The sequence below is a fragment of the Malurus melanocephalus genome, unplaced genomic scaffold, assembly GCF_030028575.1.
Source record: "Malurus melanocephalus ecotype Western Australia unplaced genomic scaffold, MMel_1.1 scaffold_90, whole genome shotgun sequence".
In the NCBI taxonomy this organism is placed as follows: Eukaryota; Metazoa; Chordata; class Aves; order Passeriformes; family Maluridae; genus Malurus; species Malurus melanocephalus.
This window is the reverse complement of record NW_026623322.1, coordinates 571,513-584,316: the sequence shown is the minus strand read 5'-3', so window position 1 is coordinate 584,316 and position 12,804 is coordinate 571,513.

The following is a 12,804-nucleotide window of genomic DNA, read 5'->3' as shown; positions in this document are numbered from 1 at the left end:
TAGGTTGCCCAAAGAGGTGATGGATGTCTAATCCCTGGAAACATTCAGTGTCAGACTGGACGGGGTTTCAAACAACCTGATATAGTTGAAGACATCCACTCTCACTGCATGGGGGTTGGACTAAATGTCCTTTAGAAAAGCTCTGCCAATCCAAAAKATTCCACAGTTCTGTGTATGATTACAGTATTTGTGTATATTCTGTGATGGCATATGCTTCAATTTTGACAATTTTTAACCACTGAAAAATGAGAAATGTCAGCTTATGACTGCTTGTCAAACTTGGATTTTATATGCCTGAGGATGTGCTTTTCAATTAGCTAATTAGGTGCTCTTTTCCTGTGCTTGTGCTTCCACATCTGTTCTCACTTATGCATTAAAACCTTGCCTTGAACATATGATTACATTCTTGTCCTTTTTATGGTGGCAATTTCTGAGCAGAATGCTTGCAATGTGCCTCTTATGTAAGACCTGAGTTTCTCCAGATAATCCACTTATTTTTGGTTCCTGACAACCGGGGTGACCAATTTGAGGTACTTGGGCTGCTCTTTCAGAGCATAGCAGTTTATATTTTCAAATGCTGCGCTCTCACCATTTGTGCTCTGTTATGTGAGCAAGAAGGTAAAGCAGTGTGTTCAAAGGCTACTTCAGTTAGAAATTACAGTCTTGCTTCTCTGCCATGTTTGACATTTGTGATTCTTGGCACATCTGGAAATTGCGTGTTTGTATCTGTGTGGGTCAGTTCTTGCTCTGTAAACCAGTTTCCCGTAATATTATAAGATAGGGAGTTGCACTGTGCTGTGTGTTAAATCATGTATTTTCTTAGTATCTTTCTTTGACTGAGACCTAACACACACACACAAAAAAATCAATTTTTTTTACAATTGTTTACCTAAAAAGGTAATTTATTTTCAGTGGGCTTTTATGGGTTTCGATTTCTATCTAGAGATCTTGTGCATTTTTCAGCTTTATATTAGACTTCCATAATGTATTCAAAAAAAAGGAAGAAAAAAAAATCAATCTTTGTGCTTCTCCATCTGCCAAGTTGTATCTTTGCTAATCTACAAGTGTCATCTTGAACTTTCAGACTTTCTGTTCCTATAGTCACCTAGCAATCACTGTGAGAAATTTTGTTAAACTTACGAGCCTTTACTGCACAGTGAACAGGACGAGCCATGATTCTTATATGATGCTTTTGACTGTCTATTTTATTCTTTTTTCTTCTGMCTTTTTAGTCTCACTTGTCCTCTTTCCAGCTCTTTGGTGAGTTCAGAAAGAGGAACTTACTGTTGAGAACTCAAGTCCATTCCCTGTATCCCTCTATGGTTAAATGAAGCAAATGCGTTTGTCTCGTGCAGATGAATCATGTTTTCCATTGCACACAGATAATTTACCTATTCCCTGGTGACAAAAAAAAACCGTTGTACAGAAGCTTTGATGCCCTGGTTCTGGAGCTGGTTGGTTAGTCTGTTGTACAAAGTTCTTTTTTGGAAAATCTGAAGTACATCTAACCTTTAGGAAGCTACTGCAAGTAGAGTGTGGTCTGGCATGAAGGGGATAATCTGCTCTGGGGAAGACACCTGACTTCTAACTGCTGGGCCATTGATTAAATAGCTTTCTCCAAGAGGTCTGAGTGTTTGGGTTGTGGTTAGCTTTTTTGGGTTTTTCTTCTTAGCTGCAGGAATTAAGCATCAAAACTGCAACATTTTCTATGCAGTGGAACAGCTGTTTAGTCAGCATCGATAGCACCAGTCTCTCTTGCCTACAAAACATTCCTATAAGCAAGTATTTTAATGGATACATTAAGAAACAATAAGGGAAGATGTTAAAATGGTTTTATTTTTTGTAACTATTATAAAATAAGTGCATTTTAAACTTTTTTACCAACTTATTATGTTATGTTCCTTTGCCCGTCAGACAGTGACTTATTTATTGGTTCTGTGTTTCTCAAGCAACTGAAATCAATATATCTGTTATCTCATATCTTGTTTTAAACAACAGGCTACAGAGCATTTTATTCTGTGGAAACATCTTGGGATGTCATTGAGACTCAGCCTAGCTTAGGTAATTCTGTAATTTCACTGGCAATCAAATTATGAGATGAAAATCAACATTTTAGAGATGACATTGTCTATTCTCTCCTTGCTTACTATGACAGCTATAGAAGATGAAATTGTAAACCTATCCAGGTGTTCAGTGCATAATTTGATTTTTTTTTCTAACTAGAGAAATTTTTGTTCAAGCATCTTCAATATTGGTATAGAGAACCAAAATTATGCTTGTATTATTTTTATTGTAAGGAAAATAAAGTATGTCTTGTACTTTTAAGTATAAATTAACATAAGTAAGAAGGAAATCTAATGACGGGGTTTTTCAGTCACTGCTCAGTGGGTATTCTTGGAAACTTGATTTTAAAGATGAGGTGAAAAAATTACAAATCTGCATAGTATACACTAATGGCTGCACTTCTCTTTTGTTGAACTTTGCATGTTGAACAGTGAGTGAAGAATACCCTCAAGAGTTTATAACAACCATATTCAGTGGTGACATTTTGCTCTCTGCTTGCCACTGATTTCCACATCTTCCATAAATACTCTTCACCTGCCCTTCATATTTTCACTTGCTACAAATCTATTATACTTAACTTGTTTCATTATTTCCCTGGGTTGGTGTGGGGTTTTTTTGTTTTGTTTTTTTTCCTTAGGAGAGCTCTGCAGAAACTGAGTTGCTTTGCTATGGGCTGGATGTTTTCCTTTCTGGCCCTACCGTATGCTCAGTAAAGATGGAGCAAAGGAGGGAATGGATGTTGGAGTGTGAGCAGAAGCACTGGACTTCAGCAGCCCCAGAGCTCTGACACTGACAGTGTCCTGTGATAGCACTCACAGCCCGGGGTCACAGGCAGGTTCTTTAGGTCTTTTCCTGCACTGATCCAGGCTTTTGTGGTGTTCTGACCTTGGATGTAGGGGTGAGGAAGAGGACATCAGGAAGAGGAGGGGGTTRAAATAGCTGTGCCAGAAGTTTCCTGTGATTTCTCTTGACATTAATCCCAGGAATTGGTACCTGGCTGGAAAAAGCATTTTAGCACAAGTTTTAGAGCCTTGGCCAGTAGAACTAAAAGGAATTTCTGAAGCTTAACTTGTTCTTGAAGTTTAACCCTGAAGCATGTCCTCTGCAGTATCACTAGTAAAGTGGTTCTGCACATGATCTCAAAGAAACTAAACCCAGGACACTGAAGCTCACCCCCTTTCCTACAAAGTGCATTTCTGCAAGACGTAGAGATTTATGAGGCCCCTCAAAAATTCAGTCATCTGCTCTACCAGCTCTGACGTTTCCAAATCACAAATATTCAGTTCCAATGACTTGTGGCATTTATATATCCTTAATGCACCTCCAGAAAGCACAGTCTCCACATTTTTAGCTTCCTAAAATAGATGAACAGTTTCAACAGGACGATGTCTGTCACTGTTGCATAACCTCCATTGAGTTCTTTCCGAGAGAATATTTTTGTTAAGTCCATGAACACAGTTATTAGATAAATGACAGAGCAATAAGAGCACTTCCATTTCTTGCATGCTTAGTTACTCCTTTTTAAACAACCATGTGATTATGCTTCCACATGAAAGTGAAAGGAGTTGATTTAGTAGTTATTTTCATTTGAAAACCTTTTTAGGTGTGAAAAAAAAAGGAAATTCCAACACAGGGGAGGTCTATTATTAGATTTTTGAATGCATAAAATGAATTGTGGTAAGTTACTATTTTAAATGTGTCCCAAGAATCCAAGAGTCTTTTTATAACACAAAATCTGTGGGTTACTTCAATGAAAAAAAAAAAAAAAAAAAAAAAAAAAAGAAAAAAAAAAAAAAAAAAAAAAAAAAAAAAAAAAAAAAAAAAAAAAAAAAAAAAAACCAAAAAAAAAAAAAAAACAAAAACAAAAAAAACCTATTAATCTCATGGAATTTTTTGCCATAAGTAATGTTAAATTTATTTTTATATATATAGAATTAGGTGCTTTCTTATTTTAAAACCAGAGTTAAAAAAATAAGGTTTTTTATTGAACTGCATCCAAGTGTGTATGCAGGGTAGTTAAACAGTTATTTTGTGCATTTGAGGGAATTCTGGTTGTTTTTTGGTGATCAGTAAAAATAGAGCACAAATGTGGTAGCCCCTTCAATGGAATTCCTTGCTTTCTTCCTTCAGCACTTGAGCCCTGCCTCTAACATATGTTTCTATATAGGTTATGTAGCATGAAAACAGCATTGCTGTGTGGATATCTATGTGATTGTGATGCTTTGAATGTGCTTAATGTAAATCTGATGGTTCCTGTTTGTTTCTGTCTGACTTGAAATTGGTCTTTTCATTAGATCAACTCCCTCTAGGCCAGCTYTTAAAAGTTGCATGTGTTGAAGACGGACATTAAAAAAGAGTAATKTCCTGCAAGGAATTAGTTTACTCTCTGTTTCCTCACTTTCCAYCGAGCTCTAATTTTGACTTGTGATTGAACATATATTCTATTTGAAAAATACATACAGAGAATTATAAGGGAAGCATGGGTCTACACAGTCTATGCTTCTGCTTTGAAAGAAGCAAAACCCACAACTTTTTGAGAAATACAGATTTTAGAGCAAATCTCAAAGAGAGAACTACAGGTAATGGATAAAATGACTTGCTGGCTATTGGACTAGAAGATACTTTCCTAAGGATGAACAATATTTTACTATATTTAGGGGATAATTTCTTAAGAACAAGTGACACTGTTTTACTATACTGTAGTTTCACTTCCTAAGAAGTGAACTCATAATTCCAGTCACTTCTCTGTGTCACTTATTGGTAGGTGCAAATAAGGGTCTCAATTGAGTTGTTTYTTCAGGTCCCTGTTTCATATAAACTAGGCCTTACAGTCTGCAGCTGCTTGGCATATTTTTYCTGTTTTCTAATTTGAGATTTTTTTCTACTTTTTTAGCCTTTGTTTTTTCCCWTGTCTCCTGATTTCTCATCTCTATTATTTAATTCTGCAAGAGAATATATATTGATTTTTTTTGCCTTGAAGAAATTGTATCACTTGCTACCTCAAAGTCTTTAACTCTGAAAGAAGATAACAAACAGTGCCCTGCCAGGCAGCTAAGGCTCATCTGCTGATAGTTTTCCTTCTGACCTGAAGGCTTCACTCTTTGAGTGCCTCTTTGATAGCAAATTTAAAGGGAAAAGGGCTGCTTGCATTTCGGGAAGATGTTAAGACTATGAAGAGACAAGAAAAAAAGTGTTGTCTTCAGGGTAAAAGTGTAAATGGATTATTCATGGCATTAGCTGCTTGAAAAAGCTTCAGTACTTGTAAGACATACCAGAGTGGAAATGATGSTATTCAGGTTTGAAGTGCGAATTGACAATGTGATACAGTTCTAGGTTTATCCTGGAAGTTCACAGATTAGATATTTCTGTAACAGAAATAGTTTAAAACTTCAAAGGAGAAAGGAAATTTTCATTCATTTTTCTATGGCCAAAAGGAGAATTAGGGGGTACAGACTGCTGGGAGAAGCGAGGCTCGTGGTGACTGGGACCCCAGAGTGTCACCCCAGTGAAGCTCTGGGTGACATCTGCAGAGCAGTGTCTGCTGGCATGARCTTCCATGTGGATGGAACAATGACATCCTGGGAGCATCAGCCACATACACAGCTGTCACACAGTGCAAGCTGTGCTGGTTTTTGTCCAGCTGACCATCAGGGGTGTTTTCTGAAGGCTTCCAACTGCTTCACTGAGTCATTTGATGGGTCATTTTCCCAATGTCTCTGGTTTTCTAGCCTGAAAAAAGGTTCCCGTAATGCTCACTCTTYCTAAAATACAAATATCTGGAGTAGTTCAGAAAGACTGCATGGGGCTGCAGCTCCAGAGCAGAGTGACGTTCCCTAAGGTGTTACATAAAAATACATTAAAATAATACATGGAAGTCTGGCCAGTTCAGAGGTGTGAKAAGGTTTTTGCAAATACAGCTTTGKATAAAGATCCTGAAGAAATGCAYGAGGTTGTGCTGTACATGTTAAAAATAAAGATCAAGACATGCAGGAAAGCCCAGGCTGTTGGCTGAGGAATGATCAGTGCTGGTTTGACTGGTTTGTGGGGGCAAATAGGCACTTGCCTTACACTGTGACCCCTAATTTCTCATACCATTACCCTTGTGTAGGTTTTGGTGTAGTGTTGCCTACTACAGAGAAACATTTCACGGGCTTCAGATGAAGGATGGCTGATATCTAATGTTCGTAATGAGTCACAGTTGGAGCACRAAGTGCAGGGCTTTGCAGAGTTCAGGCTTAGATGCATGATTGCAGGTGCTTTCTTTCCTTATCCAAAAGCAATGGAGAGAACATGATGTCCATAACCTTCAAAGCTGCAGGATTTGTACCCTCAACATTTTTTTTTGCTGTTTTATGATTTATTTAAAGGAAAACCCAGAATAACTATGTTAGAAACCTACCCATCTGTAGTTCATCTAACACGGAAGTGTCAAAACATGCAATGGTTAAAAATTAAAAAAAAAATTAAAATCAATAGATCCTTGGTTCTTTAGGATGCCAGCAGCTGACAGCGTAGCAGTAGGATGATGTGTGCAGAGAGAAAGGTGGTGCCTTCTGATAACAGTGTTTACAAGTAAGGTACCTTCATTTTCTTACGAGATTATCTCTAGAGAAGGGCAAATGGAGGATTAAGTGACTTCAAGACACACAAGAAAGTGAATTAAAAATGCCAGATCTTCTGTCCTGCTGAAGGAAAACATCCCTCTTGTTTTGAGGCCCAGTGATGCAAAATGAAATTAATGTCTCCTGATGGCAGAGCAGTGCTATTTAAAGAAAGACCCACAAGTCCAGGCAACAGMAAAACATCACCTATAAACTGAATTTAGAAGATTGATCCTAGCAATTCAGAGTTTGGAATGTTTTTTGTCAGTTTTTAAGACGTGTAGATTTATCTTCTTTTTTTTGTGTGTGTCTCTTTTTGCCTGTAGCAGGAATTTGTAAGTTTRCACAACTGTTTCTTTATTAGTGGGAGAAAGGGGTAGAGATTATTCTTTGGGAAAGCAGTGGCAACTGGATGGGTTTCTGTGAGAAAAGCAAATTTTTTGTTCATGCTTTATGGGTCTGAATATCACAACCACAATAGTGGGAAATTCCTATGAAGTTATGAAAATAATAAAAAAGTTGCTGTTGCTTTGAAATATTGTTTTCCAAATTAGGAAAAAGTCATCTGTGACAGGAAATATGAGCCAAAAGACAACTGATTAAATTGCCTTTGATTCTTYTTTTCATTATTTATGAGAAGTCTTATCTTTAGTAAGAATGGTTTCTATTAGTGTCTTGCTGMGATGAACCTTTGACTGCTCTAACATCTGCAATGCCATGGACAAGGTAATTTGTTAACTGATATGGGGTGTTCTGCAAGAATTCAAACAGCCCTAGATATTAAACTCACCATGGGAGATGCTGCAAGATCATGCAGCTTAGTCAGAAAAATGGTCAGCAGCCTTTTTCCAACATCTTTAAAATAATGAAAGGAACCAACAACCATCTACAAAGAGGTAGGTGTGCTAAAATAAAAAAAAATCTTGGTGAGAAAAGGCTGCCTTTTGGAATTTTGTTAAACCTGTCTATCTGTTTTACCTATTTTAATGTTTAGTTTTTCAAAAATTAAAAAAAATAATAAAATTTAATCTTGTCTCTGAAAAAAAATTAAATTTACACCAAATCTGTTCTCAAAATCATCCTGTGCATCTGATTCTTGAGAGGGAAAAAAGAGAGAAAAGCTGATGATAATYTATCTTAGGAAAAAATAAAACAGCCGTGTAGAGGGTTGGCATTATGTTGCGAGACTAAACAAGTGTACATTCATTACAAGGATCTTAAACATCTAGATAACTATTTTGGGAACTGATCCTTTAGAGTGGGCTTCCACTGCAAGACAATTAGATTAAGTGCCTCCAGAAATAAAAACAGCCATTGAGCTGTGAACATTAGCTAGCAAGTAGGTTCTTGGAGTAATCTTTGTAGTGAGAAAGTGTCTCATTTATGGATGAATATTAATTTATTTTAARTAATTCAATAGAAGTCCTTGTATTAAAAAGTAAATTTCTAAAAAGCTAAATAATAGKTTTTTTCTGTAGACAGATCTATTTCTACAGTGATAAGGGCAAGCTTCAGAATAACTCTCTTCAGCCAGCACGAAAAATCCTCGCATCTGCCAGAAAAGCAAGGGATAACTTCTCTTGCTGCTGTTCTAATGAGCATTTTCATACTTATTTATGCATTTTTAATTTTATAGTGTTTTAAGTCAGAAGATTGATTAGGTCACTTAATTTGGCCTTAGTTTGGCACTCTACAGGCCGTTATATTTTTTCTCTATTAAGACGGAACTGAACACAACTTGTCTAAATAAAAATAGTTTAAAACATGAGGCTGTCTTCCACAAGGACACTTGGTCTTGATGTCAAGGCTCTCACTAATTCATAAGTRTTTGTTACAGTGATTAATCTTACCTTCTAAAAATAAGAACAAAAAAAAGTGTGCCTGACTTCTAAATCCAACGCATGTGGCTGAGTTTCCAGCTCATATTTTAGTTTTGCTGCTGCTGGCCCAGGGTACTTTAGAGAGGGCCTGTTGCGCTCAAAAAATGGTTGAGTGACCGTGCCTCTGCTGGGCTATGATGAGCAGGAAAGCAACTTTTCTTCCTGAAGGTCTCAGTGTCTTATTCCTCTTTTTTTTGACTGGCTTGCATAGACTGATCTGCAGGAGTATGTAAGATATTTGTGGTTTGGTTTTGTTTGGGTTTTTTTTTTTTTCCTGTCTGTAGGAATCTAAGGTATATTCACAAAAATCTACCAGCCAGACTATGGCTCTAACCAGATGCACCTCCAAGGCTGACTGCCCACATCTCAGGAGGGACAAATGGTCCAGTTCCTGTGTTTGCTGTGTCTATCTTTGCCCATGATTCTTTGGTGTTTGTACAGTCTCCAGCTCTGACTGGAAATCCCAGAGCTGACTGCYGATCCTGGGGGTGGATTTCAAACCATCTCTAGGGCAGATCTGCATTGGCTCAGTCCTCTGTTGCCAGGGGACAATATGGCAGCAGGTCTTCTCATTGTGTTGGATGTGTAGACATCCCACTGAAGTATTTATTTTAAAATACTGCAAATTAGAATTTTTGAAAAATTAGTCTCTACTATATTCAAAAGAAGTAACTAGAACTGATGTGCTGAGTGAGTTAAGTAYTGACAAAAAGTGATTTTAAGTGTCAATGCTCAGGTGGTTGAAAAACCTCCCAGGAGATGAATCCCTCCAAGTCTCATTAGATGTGATGGCAAAATGGTTTATAAGCCTCTTCACACTGGCCTTCCTGAAATGTCATGGGTGTGATAAGTCGKGTTCATTGTTTAGGTTTTCTTTCCCCTAACTATATTTAAAGATTTAAAGCTCTTTTTTAGCCTTTTGCTCTTCATCTGATCTGGTTTTGTTAAGTAAAATGGGTTCCTAACTATTTTGATGGCATCGGTAATATTCAGGATCCATTTAAACACAGATGACGGGTGTCTTGACAGCCAATGAATGGCAGAGCTTCCTACACTTTAGGAACACGATGCCAATGCTGGGAAGGAGCAGYTGAGTGGGACCTTTCTCCTCCTCTGTGAACATCTTTTCAGCTGCTGTAGATGCCAGATGTGCTGAGATTTGCAAACAGGTTACATCTCCTGTAACACTCAAGCTGTGGGAAGTGGAAAACATCCAGTACAGGGGCAGCGGTTCCTAGGAGCCATGAAAGATAATAAATATGCCTTTAAAAAAGAAAAAAAAAAAAAAAAAGGTGTTTTTTCCAGATTTAATCCATCCAGAGAAATTGTCACTGGGGTAGCAACAGCCGTATTTAGCAAGATATAAACTTCCCTTTTTCCTAAACATCATGGGCGTTATGGAATTTGCAGCTTAAACAGCTGAAAGGAGCAGCTGAGGTATTTGGGGAACTGCATTGCATAGACAAGTAGGGTCATAACTTATTAAAACATTTGCAAAACACATTCCAGTGAGATGAAGTTAAACAGTTAGAGCATCTTCCCACATAAGCAAGACATCGTGGAGCAAAATGGGTAATCATGGAAATAGGCTGCTCAGWCACATTCCTTGGATTGTTGAACCCACTTTTGATACCTCTGAGCTCATTAGCTTTTAGGGCAAATTCAATTAGTATTACAGTAAGTGATGCTGGAGTTTATGTAAGGTTTTTTTTCCCTCCTCTTGCGCTGTATTTCTGAGCTGTATGTGATTGCAGGCTGCCTTGAAAGCATATGCTCTGGTCAGAAATAGAGTAATGTGCAARCTTACATTTCCTGAAAATCCTGCATATAAATAGCACAGGTGGGAAAGATGAACTCAGTTGTTCTCTGGTTCAATGGCAGCTTGAAAACTGCTCTGGCTGTCGTGGTGCAATGATGCAATATTGGCAGYGGCAAGCAGGAGTAGGGCCAGAGATCTCAAGAGAGTGCACAGAGCTCCAAGGCTCCTTCCCTGTGCCCCATCCAGCACACAATTGCCTCAGCTGCATGCTCATGGCTCTCTCCCTTCCATCCCTGTTGGCTATGGCATTTTGAGGGGCTGGAGCACTGCATAGGATGTCCTCCAAAGGACAGGCAGAATAAGTGGGAAGATTCTCTCCATCACTTTCTAAGAAAACTGTGCAGCTTTGTGTACTGCAAGGGCCTGCCCTGCACCTCTAATGGCAAATGTAGTTTTYACAGTGACGCAGAAGTCTGTTCTGTTAATGAAGATGGAAGTGAGAAATTCTCTCTGTGGTCTCAGAGGTCTTTGRGGAGCTGGAATCACAAATCTCTTCAGAAAGCTGCAGGCACTGCTCTGAGGGCAATAGACATGTTAGAGAGATTTTGTTTATTTGTCTGACGTCACAGAGTTGTTCTGAATGTTAAATAATAATCACWGTCATACGCAGGATATATCCAGACTCTGTACTCTCCACAATTAGCCATTTAACAATGTACAGAAAATCGCCTCGTGCTAAAGAATTTGAGTGCGTTGTCACTTGAAAGCTTTGTTGAGTAATGCTTGCACACAATAATGAGTAAAATCTACAAATAAATGGGTGAATGCTGTAACTGAAAGTGAACAAAAAAGCAGAGATCCTGGTTGTCATTGGCCAGTTCCTCAAGATGTGCAGAGTTAGGATTAGTTACTCTTAAATCACCAATACACTTCTGCAAGGCTGGGTGCTGATACACGTCACACACTGTTGTATAAAGTGTAAAAAATCAATTATTTTTCTGGCTCTGAGGCTAATTGCTATTAGCCCAAATGAGCTATCAAGGTGATATGATAGAAGTCCTACTGAATATTTATATGGAATTAAATTAAAGACGCATGTGGCACTTGCTGTGCAAAGAACATAAGGGAAAATATGACTAATACATAAGAGCAAAGATTAGTTTACTYGTCAGTTCACCATCATGATATAGATGGAATTTCCTTCCATAAAAACAGCATGACAAAGAGCTCATGAATATTTTCATCAGTAGCTAATGTTTCCATTCCCAGAGGAGAGCTCTAGGCCCACAAACAAGAAAGGCTGCTATTTAGATTTTAGATTCAAGGGAATGTCATCACAAAATGTAAACTGTCTGTAAGAAACTTTCTGCTTTGATAGTTTTATCTCATTAGAGACAAGTGCATGTCAGCTGCGAAGTGCTTCATAGTACAGGCCTGACCCATATTTACAAAAATCTATGGCTAAAACAGCATTTTGTTGTATTGGAAATCCGTGCTGGGCTCCATTGACTGCAATAAGGGTTTSTAGGTGAAGGATAGAATTTTGATTCCATCTTGTTATCATTTTCAAGTGGAAGGTGCAGCCTCTAAGCTGCAACAACTRTGAGGACATATATTCAGAGAAAGGCAGAATGAACTTTTATGCATTTACTSTCTGACATTTAGGCTTTTTCATAAAAGTAATATATTCAGTTATAGGTTAGTAAGTAACAGGTAGGTGCACCAGATACACATTTTAATTTTGACTGTGTCATAAAAATAATTGGCCTGGTTTAATAGTTTAAAATATTTCCCTCCTAGAATAATGATTGTTCTCATAAGTAAATCTGAATTAGTTGATTACAATCTGACTTTGATTTGAAATAGCTTTATCAAGTACTTGGAGTTCTGTTAACTTCTGCCAAAATGATACCTGTGTATCATTTTGATCATTCTTGTGTATTTTACTCAGGCTTTTTATCCCTTCTTCTCAAAAATGGGAAGGATAGGCAAATAAAATTGGAAGGAATTTACCCAAATATGGATAATAAAGTAGTGCTGCAGCAGATCTGCAGAAACTAACACACAGGAGGAAGTAACCCTAAGAGTAAATGAAAGAGAAGGGTGAGGAAATAGTAAATGAACGAGAAGGATGAGGTTAAAGTTGGAACAATATTCTTAAAAGTGGATACTTAGCAGAATGAGTTAGAGATGACATAGTTGAGGGGAATAGTTTTACAAAATGTATTATGGGAAAAGGCTGTCAGCCTTCAAAATGTGATAATGAGAAAATCACCAAGTTTCTATAAAGGGAAAACATCCACAACCATCTAGAAATATTTTTATTTTTGGTTGAGCGCTGTGACATCTTTTCCACAGAAGGAGTACAGAAATTCAGGAAGTTCTTATTTTAGCTGCTGAGCAAACCCAAATGGGCAAACACTTAGGTTTTCCAAATTCATGCATGCTTTAATGGCAAGCAGCAACATTCTAAGAAGAAAATTAGATAATTAAGTTATGG